The following is a 17,155-nucleotide window of genomic DNA, read 5'->3' on the forward strand; positions in this document are numbered from 1 at the left end:
CGTCTTGAATCTCAGTCAAGTTCTCTTCCCAGATCTCTTGTGCATTTATTTCCCCCAAATCATCCCCTCCACCCACAGTAAGCCATTCCTTTGCCCCTCTGACCACAGTAGCCCCCCTCTATTTTCCTACAGCCCGTTGTTCCACTCTTCTCCTCAGTCACATCCTCCCCTCCTCCCACTGCTAATAGATGTGCTTCCAGTAAATTGCTGCACAAATGGTCTGGCCAGTAGAGGCTCTGCATGACCCAGGAAACAAGCAAGGAGATGGATTGAAGAGGAAATGAAAAAAGTCTGAGATGGCTACAAAGAGAGCAAAGACCTTCAAAAAAAGAGAGAGTAAAGGAGATTAAGTACCAATAGCACATAAACACATGTCAACAGGTTTGAATAACTACAGGGTAAGAAACACAGGAACAATAAGAATAAATAAATTACAACATGAATTCTGAAAAAGTAAACTGTACCCAGTCAGATCAAAATAAAATGTGGTCATTGCCACAGACAGTTCACTATATGCAAGCCATTAAGCCAGATAACTAAAAACATCTTGGAAAAACAAAAAAAAGTGAAAGAAGTTCCAATGAGTAAAAGTTTCCACAGGCATGGTGAGACTACAGAGTGCATTTGTACAGCCTCACAGTGTAGAACAATTACCAAAGACTATAAGTTTTGTCTTTAGGATGGATAAAGCATATGTATTAATCTCTAACCAACAGATTTCCAACATACATTTTAGAATCAAGTCTTTTGTTTACTCAATAGTTACACATTAACCTCTGCACTACAATATTTTCCTACTTTTAGTGTCAAATACAGAAATGTTTTGTTTGCATTCACATTTACAATGTAAAAAAAGGCCCCTGTAGGTTTCAATTCTTTGGTACAGTACTGTACAGTACTGGAGGTTATCCAAGCAACAACAATGCTTCACCAAACAAAGGACAATGCATGAATGGATCCCTTTTGCCAATTGTGGAATAACTTGTTCAGCCATTTTATTGCTGATACCTCCCTGCAGACTCTACATCTGTACATACAGCCAACCACTAAAAAACTCCCCAACCTCTTTTGTAAAATGATTAACTCCTACCCTTTGGTTTACCCATGGAAAGGTTCCAAGCTGGACTCAGTGGTTGCCTCACAATAATGTTTCTGCTGCCTTCTTGCCTTTCTGCTCCTCTTGTATCTGTGGTTACATATCTCATACAGAAACGAGTAGTGCAAACACAACATTTGGACTAATAAGTCTTCACCTTAAGTGAGGAGCAATTAGCTAATGTCCAAAGCTTCTGGGATAGTTTTGTGGAATTAAATCCATTATCATCACTCCATTTATATGAATGGGAAGATTTTAAGGCCATTAGCAAATTAGGAACCATACAATAAAAGCTAAAAAGTAAGGTACACATCTGTCCCTTCTCACAACTCTGAAAGGAGAAGAGATAGTAAAAGGTGAGACAGGGAGCTGGACTGGCATTATGATGTGCATGGCATTGCAAAGTTTTGTCGGTCCAGCTACTAATGTCAGGGGCTTAGTGGAAAGCAGAGTGAATCAGAATACTCATGGGGCAAGTAAGAGCATCATCTTTTAACCAGCCGTCACTACGTGACGCTGCACAAAGCAGAAATGAACGGATCATCCACACGAGCACACACGGGTAAGTGGGGTTTTACTAGTGTGGCAGAGCATTGAGACTGCTCTGCAACACTGGCACTTTCTTCATATCCATTAGAACACACTTGACACCAAAAATACACACAATTTTGGGATTCTACAAGCTGTTGACACCTGGCTGGGAACATGATTTTACATTCTGAAAACATGAATGCACAACAGAACCAGCAACATTTTTCAAACGGTCAAGATGAAAAGCTTCATGCATTTTGATGGCATACAAGAAAACCTCTGTTGTCTGCCATTCTCTCAGTCCACATCTGCATAACAAATCCTAGTTCACTGAAGATTTAAAACCATATTAGAGGATGCTTTCTAGCCAGCTCGACATGGCTAATATCACCATTAGCTCAACGCCACTAGTGACAATTACAATGTGCTGCAAGTATTGTGATAAAGACAAAGGCTCAAAGACTGAAACAACTGCAGCAATACGTTTAGTCCCAGCGGGAGAAGAGTGTGTGTGTTTATAAATGTAGCCATCACTTTGCAAGCTTGTTTGAGGGAGTCTGTCTAGACAGACAAAGAGCTCAATGGCCTCAGTGGTATTTACATTCCACTTCTTCTAATAAAGAAATATGGCCTAGTGTGCCGTTAAATCGCATTCCTGACCTCTGTATGAAGGCAGTTTAATTGCATCTGTCGTAGCACATCTCTCAGTCTCTTGCTTTACGTGTCCAGACTTTAGGAGTGGTGCCTGACAAAATGGGTCAATTTTAATACAGTGTCTGATACAAGCAGATAGGGATTTAGCTGTGTTGAGAGCATGGCAGGGGGTTGGAATGCATTGTGCAGATTGCTGGAGGTGGTGGTAGAGGGAGGGCAGTTGATACTGATGCTGGGGCTTAATGTCATTTGTAGATTTACCCCAGACTGCTGGCTGCAATTAAAAAATGGCAAAGAGAGCACACGTCAGAAGTGAAACAGACTTACTGTGTGTCTAAACTGTGAGCAAAAGCAAACATTTACACACAGCAGTAGAAAGCAGGAAGGAAAATTAGGATCATATGTCACCCATTTCAAGGTCTTATATTCCTTACACATCCTTTTTTTTAATTTTTAAATTTGGGCTGAATTAATTACCTGGTCAACAAATAATTGGCAACTATTTTACTAACTGAGCAACCCTTCAATTATTCAAGCAAAAATCTTGACCACCTTTTTTGGTTTTGAAAAATGTTGACAGTGGCCTTAAACTGTCTTTAAACCTTAAAAAACCTTAAACTGCAGGCCTAGTTTGATTACTAAAGTAGCTGCCTCAGTTGCCTGATGTTGAGTTTCTACTTTAAGATTCATGTCAATGCTGCATCTGCTTCAAGATGATTAATGGCAGAAAGCACATGCCTAAAGCAGCAGTGGTATCAAGAGCACATCTGACCCATCCACATTCCAGTTCCACAGACTTCCTCAAGACTCCTCAGGGCAGTGACAGCTGGCTGTGTGTGCATGTGTGTGTGAGTGTGTGTGAGTGTGTGTGAGTGAGTGAGAACAGGGAGTGAAAGGGTCAGAGGGAGAGTCCAGTGAATATATGTGTGCTGTGTGGACATACATGAGATAGAACAGTGTGCAAGTGAGTAAAGAATGTGTGGGATGAAAGTGTGCATGAAGTGTTAATTTGCACAAATTAACATGCAAACACACCATTTCCGGCATTCTTTCAGTTCAACAGGCCCAGGTGACTCATCTCTACATTCTTACAGGAACCGCACCTTTTGATATTTAAAACAAACTAAAGCTGTCCGAGTGAACTTGACAGTGCGTACAGGTCTGGGAGTATCCAGCAGACCGTATAAATAGAGTGGAGTAAGATAGTGTTTACAAATGAGATATGAAGGCCCTCTGTCCGTCATTAACTTTCCTCTGGTGTGCGTCTGAGGGACAGGCATGCACACAGGAAGAAACACAGGCAGTACTGTGTACGTGTATATACATCCAACTGTGAGCAAATAATGAAAAGGCTAAGAGGAAGAGGGCTTTCTGTTTATGCAGTGGAGCAAGGAGGAAAAACAAGAGGTTTAACCATGTTTGGGAAAGGAAGGGGTTTTCCTAACACCACTTCTTAGAGGATCAGACCAGATGCTGGGAAAACTGCTCACTTATACGCCAATCCACATCTACTATAACAACTTGAAAAATTTACAGACACTCTCCTCGAAAGGGTTGGTAAACTGACTCAGAGAAATGGGAGGCTGTGTGTAAAGTTCTGTTGCTTCATCTGACCATACAAGGCAGTAGTGCTGTTTGTGCTGTATCACCAAGTGAGTGTTTAGTTCACACACATACAGAGTGACAGAGAGGGAGAGAGAAAGAAGAGAAATTCAATCTGCTGTTGGAACACACACGTACGTCTCAGAGCACACTGAGAAGAGGCAGAGTACACATGAGCCGAAGGTTTATGAATATACAGCTCTATATAGCACATCGCTGAATAGATGACTCCATCAGTGCACACCAAGAGTCTTTGCAGAAACAACACGCATCATGACACCTTGGAGGGTATTTCAAGGCCAAGAAGGGTGACGATTTTCAATTTCAATGTCTCTCTCGAATAATTGTGACTTTGTACACTGGCTTAGAACAGCATCACAAAGCTAACCAGTTAGGATTAATGAAATCAGGTTTGGGCTTTACAATGAGATCTACACACAAGTTAAAAGCAGACTAAGGGACAGGAATGCATCATTAAAAATACAAAACAAGAATGCATTAGAATGCATGGAGTTTTATGAAGCTGCGATGACCAAAAAAGGTAACATTTTCAAAGCCAGAGATTCAGCTTGGCCATCACTGTCGGTGAGCATCTCTATCATCTCATTGCACTTATTGGTCTCTTCAATGAATCAATGTTATTTGTCCTAGTGCAACACTGAGTTGCACAACAGAAATAAAGTTTGTAGTTCCCTTCATGCTACATACATAGAAAATATTTACAGATAATTAAATTTAGAATAGAAAAAGATATTAGTAAAATAGAGCAATATCTTAGCCACAAGATAAAAGGGCACTCTGGCCCGCCCACAGTGGGCACAGACTGGTCCCTTCTTCTATCTTTGTGCTTTAAGCTCTTTATGAGTGAATACCGAACTTATCTTCAGCAAAGTAATCTAACATGATCTGATCTTAAAATGGTGGTGACAACTTGCACCAAATTAAAAACAAGAAAATAAATTTCAACCCAATGAAGGATGATTTAGTTTGTCAGTTAGAATCAGTGTCTGTGCAACTCATCCATTGGATTATTGATTTTTGGCACAGTGTCTCGCTGATTGTGATGAGTACATGTGTGTTCAAATAGAAATTATTTGCATCTATGAACTTATCCATGATTCAGGACTATCTGTCCTGTGATCCAGCAAACTTATGGCCATCTTCAGACATGTGAATAGGGGACAATGTTTTTCTTTTGTTTAATAGAAACTATGCACAAGGTACCCAACATTTTACCATATGTGGTTCTACTTGTTGTACCTGTCCAAGGGCCAGAATAAATATATTACAACTTGCATCTATATTACAAGTGACATAATGCAAGTCTTCTGTGCGATTTGGTTTGCCATTCTGAATTAGTTTTTTTTTTTTAAGGCAAATAGAGAGCAACTAAACATCACAAGTATATTATGAGAGAGCTGCCAAACTAAAGGAATGCAAATGAAACAATGTAAAATTCCCTTATTAAAAATAACTTGTGGCCTTAACACTAGGCACAATTTATGAATGATAAAATTCTTGCCATTCTGAAAATAAAAATATCCAATGAAACACAACAACTATATTACCAGTTGTGTGGTGGTTTTTTTTCCCTCCCCTTATACAACAGCAGTGATGTGTTAAGGTTTCATTATGTCATAGAAAAGGAAGCACTCCAACATGAATTATCCGTTTCCAACGTCTGTTGTCAGCATCCTGTATGGTAGATGATGCATTCATCCAATCTAATAATAAAAACATCACACAAAGCCACAGCACTGCTGCCCTCCCCCTTCTAATGAACTCACTGATGGAGGGGAAGGGTTATGGCTGGGTAGGACTGCTTTTTTTTGCTGCTTTTTTATACTTGCAATATCAATATTGTGTTGAATTTATATTAATCCTTTTTAATGCCTTACCACTAGGTCCTAGCCATCACTGAAGCTGTTCCTTGATGCCTTTGCGAGTAAGCCTCTGTTGATGCCTGTGGCTGGATGTTATTTTCAGTATGTCTATGTGTAAGTGTGTAAGACAGGTCTATGGACAGAGACTCCTCGCTCCTTGCAGAACACAATCAACAAGATAAATTTCACTCCACACACATTGTCACAACAACATGTTAATGAGAAATCCTTTGTACTTTGCTGGAGGAAAAGGAACCTGGAAAACATCCAACTAAAGTCTAAAGATCAAACTCTACTCTGTCACAGGGCTACTTATTAACCCAGAATGATACAGCATGATAATAAGTAGGCAGGTGAGGAATGGCTTATAAGTACACATTTAATTATAACAGTGGGAGAAATGCACAAATTTTCTGTTCACTCTTTCTTCATAGATAAAAGTAAAACTACTGAGGTTAGTGCACTCCATGGGACAAAACAGTCATTTCTTTTAGCAGAAAAAACAAAACACTTTCATCAAGGGAGGACTGAGCCTGACGTTAAGCACGTAGCTCACTCTAATCAATTCCATACGGGACACTAACACATGCTAAGTGATTGTAAGCTACTCAATCAGGACATTAGGAGCAGGTGGTTAAATGTGGCTACAAGTTAAGTGGACTAAGCCTGTTAGCCTTCAAGGGAGTAAAACAGGATGGACTAGCGGCTACTGGCAGCAGAGTGATCTAAAAGGCTGCAGGGAAATGGGTTACAATCTGTTCTAAACATGGTAGGATCTTCAAAAAAGGACCAACTAGTTCCTGCCAGACTGACAGTGAGGCGAGTAATCACTAGTATTATAGTCAACCATGGGGGAAAAAATGAGTGTATGCTTGTGTACATGTAATCAGATCTGGTTAAAAACAACAATGTCAAACATGATCATCAGCATAACTGACTGTAACATTACTATGAGGGGGAGGATGGGAGGACAAGTCCCATTGTCTGCACTGCTCACCATGTGACCCCGCCCTCCCGGCATGATGCTGAGGACAGTGGGGGTGGGCTTTGAGTGGATTAACTTGTGCAACGGGACAGAGGAGCAGCTGGTTTGGGTAACTTTACCCACAAGTACCCAGGGATATCAAATAGGCTGCAGGGTGAGGGCAAAGGAAATGGATGGCGTCTCAGCCTGTCTTGTACAGTAGACTATGCATATCATATGGATGTACAGAATGCACAAATAAACCTCATTTATTAACAGGATGTGCGGTAGAAATGAGTAGAAAGGCTGCAGAGGGGTGGCTAGACATGGATGGAAAATAAAGGCAGGGAAGGAGATGAAGAATGAAGACGTGGCAATAAAAAAGATTTAGACCTGGCATAGTGCAGTATAAAAGCCATACCCGCTTCCTTCTCAGGACCTTCACCCCATGTTATCTCCCTCTCTTTTTCCATATTTCCTGTTGCTTTTCACAGTCAACTAGCTCATGAAATTAGACGAAGGGGTCTGGAGAGGACTGTGCAGACGTGATAGTGGTTCATCTTGTGCTGAGTTTAAAGCCTGGAAGACTAAATAATAAGATTGGACAATGGCTTGTATTTTGATATCACTCAACTGAGGATAAATGAGATTGTCAATGGGCGATCAAAACCGATCAAAAGTCAACCCTTCTCAGGAATGGTTAAAGCTATCAACAGCACAAACTGACAATTAACCAACATAAACCAACATGTTCTGAACAGAAATGATACAAAGACATAACTTGCATTTTATAAAATAAAACACCTAACTTAAAGTATTCAGTCCAGCATGGCATGATGGGAAATGTGGGGCATCGTCACAGTTTTTAATGCAAAAAAAAAAAAATTCAACTGAACTTCGCATATTTAAAGTGTAAACTCTGTATCGGGGTACGTATTTGCCATTATACAGCCCTAGCTGACATCAGTTTTGTTATATTAAAGCCAGCCAACTAGCTACACACAGGCAGCTAGTCAATACAATGCTGGAGAGCCTGAGGGCCAGATCAGTTACTACACCTCTGACTGGGCAGGGTGAGCTCAGGCCAGATGGACAGTGATCCAACACCTCTCCTGACTGCCTCTGTCAGCCACACCCCACAACTGTGTCAAACAAACAAACAAACAAACAAACACACACACACACACACACACACACACACACACACACACACACACACACACACACACAAACCAGTTGCTAAGCACACGGGATTGACTTTCACATGCACATTAAGAGGAGAAGCAAAGCATGATAACAGGATATGCCCATCCCGCTCAACACAAACACTGTTATAGCTGCTGTGCACTCTGATTCACCTCAGACAGCCTTGGATCAATAAAAGTTGCGAATATATAGGATTTCTTCAGTAGACACTGCTAGTAGCAAGTAGAGACAAGACAAGTAGAGACATCAACATCATCCTCTTCCTTCTGTAATATAAAATCTAATTTAGTTAAATTAGACTTATTACACACAATCTACTGCTGTTTTTTTATTTTTAATTTAAAAAACCTGAATAACTGTAATGACCCGCCTGAGCCCGTAGGACCTTGACTTCATTAAAAGGTGACAGGCGATTTCTCTACAGTTCTTTCTCCCAACAACTTCAAAAATAACTACATTCTGCAATACTGCAATTTGTACCACTCTAAGTACACATGGCATAGCAAAATATACCTTTAGAATGGCATTCTAAAGACTACCAAAGTGAACTAACAAACAGACTATGAATGTGCTGAATTACTCTTTCAATAATTACAGTGCACTGAGCCCAGCTTCACAGTCCCAGACAGGCTGAGTGCCTAAAAATGCAGCGCCAGCATCCACCACTTTATCCTAATGGGCAGGAGAGTACCAGCCTCCAAACCACAGTGACGAGAGTTACAGCACCACACCATCACACACACACACACACACACACACCACCCCACGACTGAACAGCCAAGAGCAACACAGGAGATACGCAACAAACCTGAAGGGTGAATGATGAAATACAGTTTCACCCTGAATGTCATCAACAGTTGCAGTAAAGCAGGCAAGCATTGAGTTTCCTTGTGTCAGTGTGGGACTGAGACTGACACCAGCTTCAGGTAAAAGCGGTAAAGGCAGCTGACCTCCAAGCAGACACTCTGCCCTGTACAGAGGATGTGCTTTCCATTCAACTGTCATGATTTCTGAGTGAGTTCTCAGATCAACTGCCAGACTGAAATATGCCAACTTCCCTGCAGAACAAATGAGAGCCTTCACAGACTGACATTCACCACCACCTCTGCTAGTAAAATGAACACCTTTTGGTTCTAGACTGACGGCCTGACAAAACAAGACATTTCTTTTCACCCAAGGTTCTTTCCAAAATTGCAGTGGTCATTTCACAGTTTTCTAAAATTTTAATGAACAAAATACTTAATATCATTAATGAAAATAATCACTGCATGGAAACTTTTCAGTCAGCTGCATGCATGATTTTCTATTGCTTGTGCTGACTCAAAAAGATCAATGTTTTCATCCATTCTGAATAGGCTAGAGATCGAGTAAAATAATCACCAGGATCACCTGACCCCCTGGCCCCTTGTGTTTCAAAGAAATAGTTTTTTCAATTGCCTCACAAATGTGAACAATGCTTTTAGCCTTAAAATCTGCACCATAGTGACCATATAAATACCCTGATGTTTGTTGATGCAACAGAGAGTAATTGCTAAATGTGTTTTGTTCTCACACTGTGGAATCAGGGTGAGGAGTAGATCTGAACCCTTGACCCTGACATCTACAACCATCATAACCTCTCACAGCTGTTGCACTGATGCACATGAACCCACGCTAAGCTGAATAAACAACACAAATCATCAGGCCTAAGATGTATTAATCCAACCGTAGACCAGACCAGAACAGAGTGAAGCTGACACTAGAGACCAAACTACCGGTAGTTTATCTTCGATTACATTAAATTTTTCATGAAGGATACTGAAACTGGCTTTAAAATATAATATATAAACATAGCTTTAAAAACTTGAGAAAATCCTTACAGTAAGAGAGGGTACCAAGACAAGACACTGTCAGAGAACAGCGGACTTGATTTATTTCCTGGTGTGTGGCATCCATTTTAAACAAAACAGCAAATGTTGCAGTTTCAACCACCTGCATTTCCTTGAGACTGTCACGCCTGAAATAACCAACAACTGCAGCCACCACACTGGTCCCACAAACCTGGGGCAGGAATCTTTGAGAATCTCACATTTAGATTCTGATTCTTTACGTGTCCGATTCAGAATCAATTCTTGATTTAACAAACATGAAGGGCCAGCACAGTTTTCCTCTTGCTGCAGTACACTATGTGATAAATCATTCACCACTGTCCTCATTCCACTGGAATACAATGTGAAGCACAACTGACAATTAAGATAAATGCCCTGCAGTTACCTGCTTTAATGAATTAATTAATTTGAAAGCACCTCACAGTCTCCTGGCAGTATGTGAATAACAAAATGGGGGGGGAGTTGGAGTGCTCCGTAGTGTTGTTAATAACATGAGGAGCAGCCTCTCAGCCGTAAAGTTAGCTCAGAGGATAACAATTGCTGTCCGAAACGCCGAGTGGGCGTCGGCCAGGGCTTTTGAGGTGAAACAGACTGAGCGCAGACTTTTTTCCTTCTCTACAGAGATGGGTTAATTTTAAAGCTGCAGTGTGTGTGTTAGGCATCTGGTCTCATCTGTTGCTGCTGATCGCCGTTTCATTCTTAACATCAGTCTCTGGGTGATGGTGGGCATAGAAAGTATGCACAATAAACTTTATGTTTATCTCGCAAACATATTTATTCATATGTTAAAATCAAAACATGCATGCAACAGCGGCCTCCCGTAAAGATGAAGTGCAAAATTAAAAACCAAAATCAATTTCTGACATCAGTGAATCAACGTAGAGTCATTCACCTTGCGATGCATCTAAGAATCATAATTGCAAAACAGGATGCTAAGTGACATTTAATCGATTATCAAAATAGATGCCAGCTAATTTAGATAAGAGGAAATTTATATTATCATACAATCTTGCCATCATTGACGTAACAAGAAACACAAACATGCTCTGATACAGTAGGTGGTGGTGTGCATCTTTAAATTTGGTTTGCAATCTGCATATAAATGAGGAAAAGGAGAAGAAAAAGGAGAAGGAGGAAAGAGGGCTGACACATACAACATGCAATGAACTTGAACTTGGCAACTCAGTGAACCAAGAGATAAAACAAACGAGTGGAGTTTTGTGACAGTCTTATCATGATTGAAACAGGAAAACCAATATCACCAACCCATGTGACAACTACTACTAAATGTTGTAGATAATTTAGTTTATGTACTAGAAATAACTTTGTGAAGGAGCTACACACCTCTGTCAGAGAAGTCAGTCCTTTAGAGTATGACATATGCATAACGATTACATTTCCCTCTTTTTAAACCACTTAATCTCCTCTCAGGGTCATAGGATGTACTAAAACGAGAAAATTGCTTCAATCTCCCATGGTTTGCTTTGGCCTTCAGGAAGAGGAAAGGGAAACAGCGGTGTGGACAGCAGAAGTGGCTCTGCAGTGTAAAAACACAGGCTGTGTCCCATTTTAGAGGCTGAACCTGGAAAAGGATGTGGGCTTTTCACAGAACCCATTCCTGCTCATCTGGAAATAAGATCGTTAACCTCAAAAAGACCAACATTTCATCCGGCTGGACTAGGATGTGTCACCAAAACGTAACGTTATGTTTAGAGTTCATGAGACTAAACTCACACCTGACATCATAATTTTATGAGAATTGGCCCCACTGGCACCTGGAAATATTACACAGTTACATGACATTTCCAAACTGCATTTACTGGCAAGCTGAGCTGCAATGATCAGATCAATTGTGAAAATAATCAGCAGATTAATCAATAATGAAAATAACAGTCAGGTGCAGACTTATTGACAAGGCTCAGTCAATCAGCACAATATTAAACTATTGACCAGTGCACACTGGACAGGGGGCCACAATGATACACCAGCTGAGTCCTACATCTCTCAGGTGGGACACGACATCAATGACCTACAATATTCAAGCTTATCCAGAAAGACAGGAAATGCATGGAGGGAGAAAGAGCATGCACATGTCTCATTCACACTTGGTTTCAAGCCCAAGTGATGATAAATTCCCCAGCTCACATCACTCACTCACATAACCTGGCAGCAGTAACAAACAGGTTTTTAGGAGGCAACACACTCCCCAGTGAGTGCCTGCATGCCAAATACCATTGTGAAGCCAAGCATAACGTCACTGGTCCCACACCCTAACCATGCCCACCACACCCACACAGACCATAACACACCAATTAGCTATGTCATATAGACTCTGAGCCAAAACAGCATCAGTCTATCACTGAGATCTGCATGTGATGCAGCCTGATAGCCTGCTTCTGAGCACTTTCTACTCCTCTTTTTTCTTTCTTCATGTCGCTCTGCAAAGTCAAGAATAAGATCACTCCACGTGCAAGGAAACAAATGTGAAAACAGAGATGATGTTATCTTTTCCATGAAAAACAAAAACTGACAAGGCAGTGGCGGACTTGCAAAGACAGACGTGCAAGCTTCTACTTCGTGTATATCTACCACCAATGTCCTATAATCCCAGATTCCAGTACTATCATAATGTGCCTCGCGTTGTTGGGCCCCTGGCGAGGACCCCTAGGTGGTCCCGGGACATCACTTTTGGAGCCATTGTTTTGAGAGTTGCTGGGTGTTTTTTGAGCCTCAACCAGAGCTTTAATAATACCATTTGTCTCTGGGAACAAACACACTGGTTTCTCCCAGGTTTAGCAAAAGGCCCCGTTTAGCCTTAAAGAACAATAGCGGTTTAGGCTGGGGCAGCTTGCTGAGAGAAACACATTAAAGAAGTCAATAAATTGATCCAGTCACAAGTAAGACCAAACCAGCTGAGTCTTGTACCACTGTAAACCCACACATGTGGCTTTCTCGGAGTAAAACACACGCTGTTACCACCACCCTGCCGTTTCGTGCCATGCTAACGTTACACTCCCATCATCACATCCAGCCACAAACTGGCCACCCCACATTACAAAGAGGGCGTCTGGCTTCAAAACAAATAATGTTTGGCCAACTTAAATGACCGAGCAAAAAACGGGACGAGATTCCCTTACTGCTACATTTATTTCTAAAGGTACCACAAGGTTAAAATAAAACAAAGAAACGAGAAAGCGCTGCAGCGTTGCTTAAATAATTTCGCTCGCGCCAGAAACGTTACAACGTAGACAATTCAACGTACCTTTCAACAGCCGACTCCTGGAGAAACAAACAGTCCCTCCCTCTTGGTCCAGCACTGAGGCAAATTGCACTTAATATGTCGACAGAGCCGTAAATTTCAGAGGACTAAACAATGGAGCCGCGCAGTCAGCTGCAAGCGTCCCTCTCCGTGTCTTTCCCTCCACGTTTGAGCAGCGACTGGCGGCGGAAGGCTTTTTCCCTTCATGAAAGGTGGACCCGGGCGGGTGGGGTGCTGGTGTGTGTGTGTGTGTGAGGGGGGGGGACGACAGAGACGTCCGGCAGCAGATTGAAGGCGAAGCGTGGTGGTCATAAAAGAAAATGCAGATTAAATCCCACCAGCGGTCCAATCAAATGCGCGAGACTGGCGTTTATGCAAAGCAGGAGTGACGTCAAATTCAAACTGAGCTGGAGCTCTGCCCTGTGGCTCACGGGGGGTCCGGGGCCACACGGGGGGGGGGCCCAGGGAAGACTGTCAGGGGGTGTCAGGAGCAATTTAATATCGAATAATAATAAGAATAAAGGAAGGTGACTGACGAGAGACAAGTTTTACAAAGGAATGGTCGTGATCTCCAAATTGCAGGATGTCACATTTCCCATAAAGCAACTAATAGTATTTTATGTTTGTTTGTTTGATAGATAGGCCCTGCGCAGTAAAATGCGTGTGTCTTTCCTGTCCTTTCTTTATATCACAGCCCGGTCTCAGAGTCCAGGCCGAGATGACGCAGGTTTCTCTGTTTCAGTCTGCAAAAGACAGCAGGGAAAGAGAAAGTATGTCGATGTAAGTTCTCAGTCATCCGGGTGGTGGTAGTTGAAGTGCTAGAAGCGAAGGCAACCGGATATCTTTAGGTTGTTGAAGACGTTTCACCTCGCATCTGAAAGATGAGGCTTCCGAAGAAGCCTTTCAAAAGAAAATATAATTTAGTTTCTCCGGTTAATATGATCCTTCACTTAAGTTATAGTGGACAGAAATCTTTTCAAATGGGGCTCCTGTCAATGTTGTCTTTTCAAATATGAGATTGGACATTTTAAATTTTCATCTACTTTCAATATTATTTTATTGTCCTTACATTTTATAATTTCATTTCGTGTTTTTGCTTGCATTATTTTTGTTGTTCATTCCATTATTTTACCACTAACTGTGTAACTATGTAAGTTGGATGTTATTATTATTATTCCTTGACTACACTAGCTCTACCATGTGAAACAACTCCTGGGGGCTGATTTACATGGAAATCAGGAGTATTTTAATTTGTGAAAGTAAATTGCATTGAGGTTTCAGTGTTTCCACTGAATTGTCACCTGCTGTGTAAGTCAAGTGTGTAACTACTTCTCTTTCTGTATCAAGTGACAAAACCAGCCAGAGAAGTCAGTCGTTCAGTCCCAACAAACGAGTTCCCAAGAATCTGTTTTGGGGCTTTAGACATGAAAAGTTCATGAGGTGTAAATTCAGTGAAGCAAAATCTACATACGCTCTTTGTCCGTTTCTTCCACTCGTATGTTTATTCCACTAGCTTAGAATGAAATTTGAGACACCCAGTTGCAAGAGTTTTTCTTTATTCACACACACACACACACACACACACACACACACACACAAAGACTATTCTGTTTCTTGATCTGGATAGCTGGAAGCGTGCCTGAATAAAACACATTCTTTCAGAATGAAGAAAGTTTCTCTAAAATGTACATGTTCTTTTTTCTGTATTTTAGCACAGTGTCCACTTCCCTGTGGTACAAGCCCACAATAGATTTCAGTTGAATGCTTTTTTTTTTTTTTTTTTTTTTTTTAAATGTTGAGCTGCAGCTGCAGGCTCCACAATAGAAATCAATGAAAAGGGAGAAGACATACAAAGACTGCAGCAACTCACAGACAGAGAAAAGAGTGAATGGGTCAATACATCTGATGTTAACTATTGTTTTCTCTAATAAAACTCAGAGACCAGGAGAAAGAATGGAAACATTTAAAGAAAACCTCGGGCAAACAGGAATCGAAAACTCTGTGAGTGAACGCAGGAATGAAGGCTTACCAGAAATCATCAACCACAGAATCATCAGCACACACATTCTCAGTATGTCTCGAGGAAGACAGAGAGAGAGTGTGTGTGTGTGTGAGACACAGAGAGAGAGAGAGAGTCGTGTCGCAGCTCCACCTCCTCTCCATCCCTGCTCTTTACAGGACTCCGGCATCTGTTTCATCAGCAGCCTGTCAGCCTTTCCAGTCTGCGAGGGACTCTGTGCCAGAGCGAGGGGGAAAACCCAAAACTTTCACTAATCCTGAAACTCACACTCATTTTAGCATACATTTCAAAGCTGCATCGTTTAAAAAGGAGTGTCAAACATATTTGAAAAAAATTTGTTTCTCTTGGATGTGGATCCACCAGAAGTATGTCAGTAAACCAGTTTAGGTTTCTTCTCTTATTTGACTTAACTTGGCACTAATAGCATCCATCATTATATTACAGAGCTGAAAAAGCTACTAAATCCCCCACATCCTGCCCATCCATTTCAGACTGCTTCATAATGTTGTGCCACAGGGGTGTGGCTCAGCTCTGTGCTCTGGTTGAAATCCTTAACAGCATTACGATGAACTGATAATCTGCAAGGTTTTTATACACAGACTTAGCTGCCTTTAAATCTGTTTCTTTAGAGTGGTCTTTAACTGAGACAGCTGCATGCACTGCCTGTGGCACAAAACACACTCTGCAAGCCCACACACAGACAGAGACCAGCACACTAAACACAAACTCAGGTGGCTGCAGATTCAGCTGCTCATTATATAAGACAGGAAAAGGAAAGTGCTGCCTGCTGCAGACCTGCATTTTTGATCTGAGGTGTTTGTTAATACAAAGGCCATGAACTTCAAACGACCAGTCACAAGTGAGTGAATGGAGCACATTGCAAATCAAGCTAAGATCAAGCTGGACCAAGCGACAAAGGACCACACCCGACCTCAGTGCACTGAAACTACAACCAATAGACCATTAGCAGTGTCTGGAGCAAGACATTATCTTTGGGCTTTCTTTGTGTATCAAATGCACTGAGTAAAAAGAGTCCTGCAAATATACACATTTTGTGCAAAAGTGAAAAACAACAGTTTTCTATTCTGGGTCTCATTCATCTGTGAATTCTACCTTTCCTTCCCTCTCACACAGTCTGACATGATCCATCACGGCACCATCAGAGCAGTGGTCTACATAATGTATGATGATATTAGGTTAAGTGGGTGCAAGGCAAAGATGTGCTAAATCAGCTGCCAAGCCTTGCTTGAGAAGCTCAATAACCAGGAAATGAGCTCATCATAACAGACTGTGCGAAAAAAAATCCAGCGTTATAATCACCCCCCTGTGGATGCTCTGTGCTGCAGCGGCGCAAATAAAACATGCAGGGAGTTCACAACAGCTGTTTGACCCCATGTTAGATTCAGGGATTTATCTGCAAAAATTAAGATCTTGGTTTTCTTTTAAATCTTCCATGTATTTTTTTTTTTAACTTGTAGACAAAGATGTAGACCTTTTGGTACAGTGTTGCATCATGCTCAGACACATGAACAACTGGCTCCCCCTTTTGAAAGTCCAATGGAACTGCACCCTGAGTAACTGTATCAGACCAGATCAAGACAACACAGACACAAAGTGAAATTGATTTTGTTTTGTCGTTTATTTGAATTTTAATTGAGTATCAACAGTATGAAATATATATTTACTAAAAAAAAAAAAAGAAATGCTGAAGTACAACATGTCATTTTTTCATGAAGTCACCATCCTTACACGCTTCAACCTCAGGGGGCCCAAGTTTGTCAGTTTTGGGCATAACCAAATCTATGTAAGGTTTGCAGTGGGCTTGTTACTGAGTATATAAAACTGAGCTGACAGAGTCTGTGGAGTCGTAGAAACATGAAACATTCCTTCTCTGATTGGATGAGTGTCAAATAATGTTAAATGTTCAAAACCTTTTCAGGACAGCCTGGGAATTGGGGATTTTGTTTTTGAACAAAATGTCTCATTTGTAAGAAAGAGGTGGGATGGTGGTAGTTTGACAGGTCAACAAAAAACATGAAGATTTCCTCAACATATAAATTGTTATGACTCAA

General features: G+C 41.2%; 1 protein-coding gene across 1 annotated transcript in view; it reads right to left on the bottom strand.

The window, feature by feature from the left end:
- The window catches only part of si:ch211-214c7.4 (mucin-17), a 29,485-nt gene extending 16,104 nt beyond the window's left edge, over positions 1–13,381 (bottom strand). The window contains exon 1 of the mRNA XM_046410141.1: positions 13,067–13,381. The gene's annotated coding sequence lies outside the window, so the exon portion shown is untranslated. The remainder of the gene's footprint in view (positions 1–13,066) is intronic.
- Between the last annotated feature and the right edge of the window lie 3,774 nt (positions 13,382–17,155).

This window comes from Scatophagus argus, chromosome 2, assembly GCF_020382885.2.
Source record: "Scatophagus argus isolate fScaArg1 chromosome 2, fScaArg1.pri, whole genome shotgun sequence".
NCBI lineage: Eukaryota > Metazoa > Chordata > Actinopteri > Scatophagidae > Scatophagus > Scatophagus argus.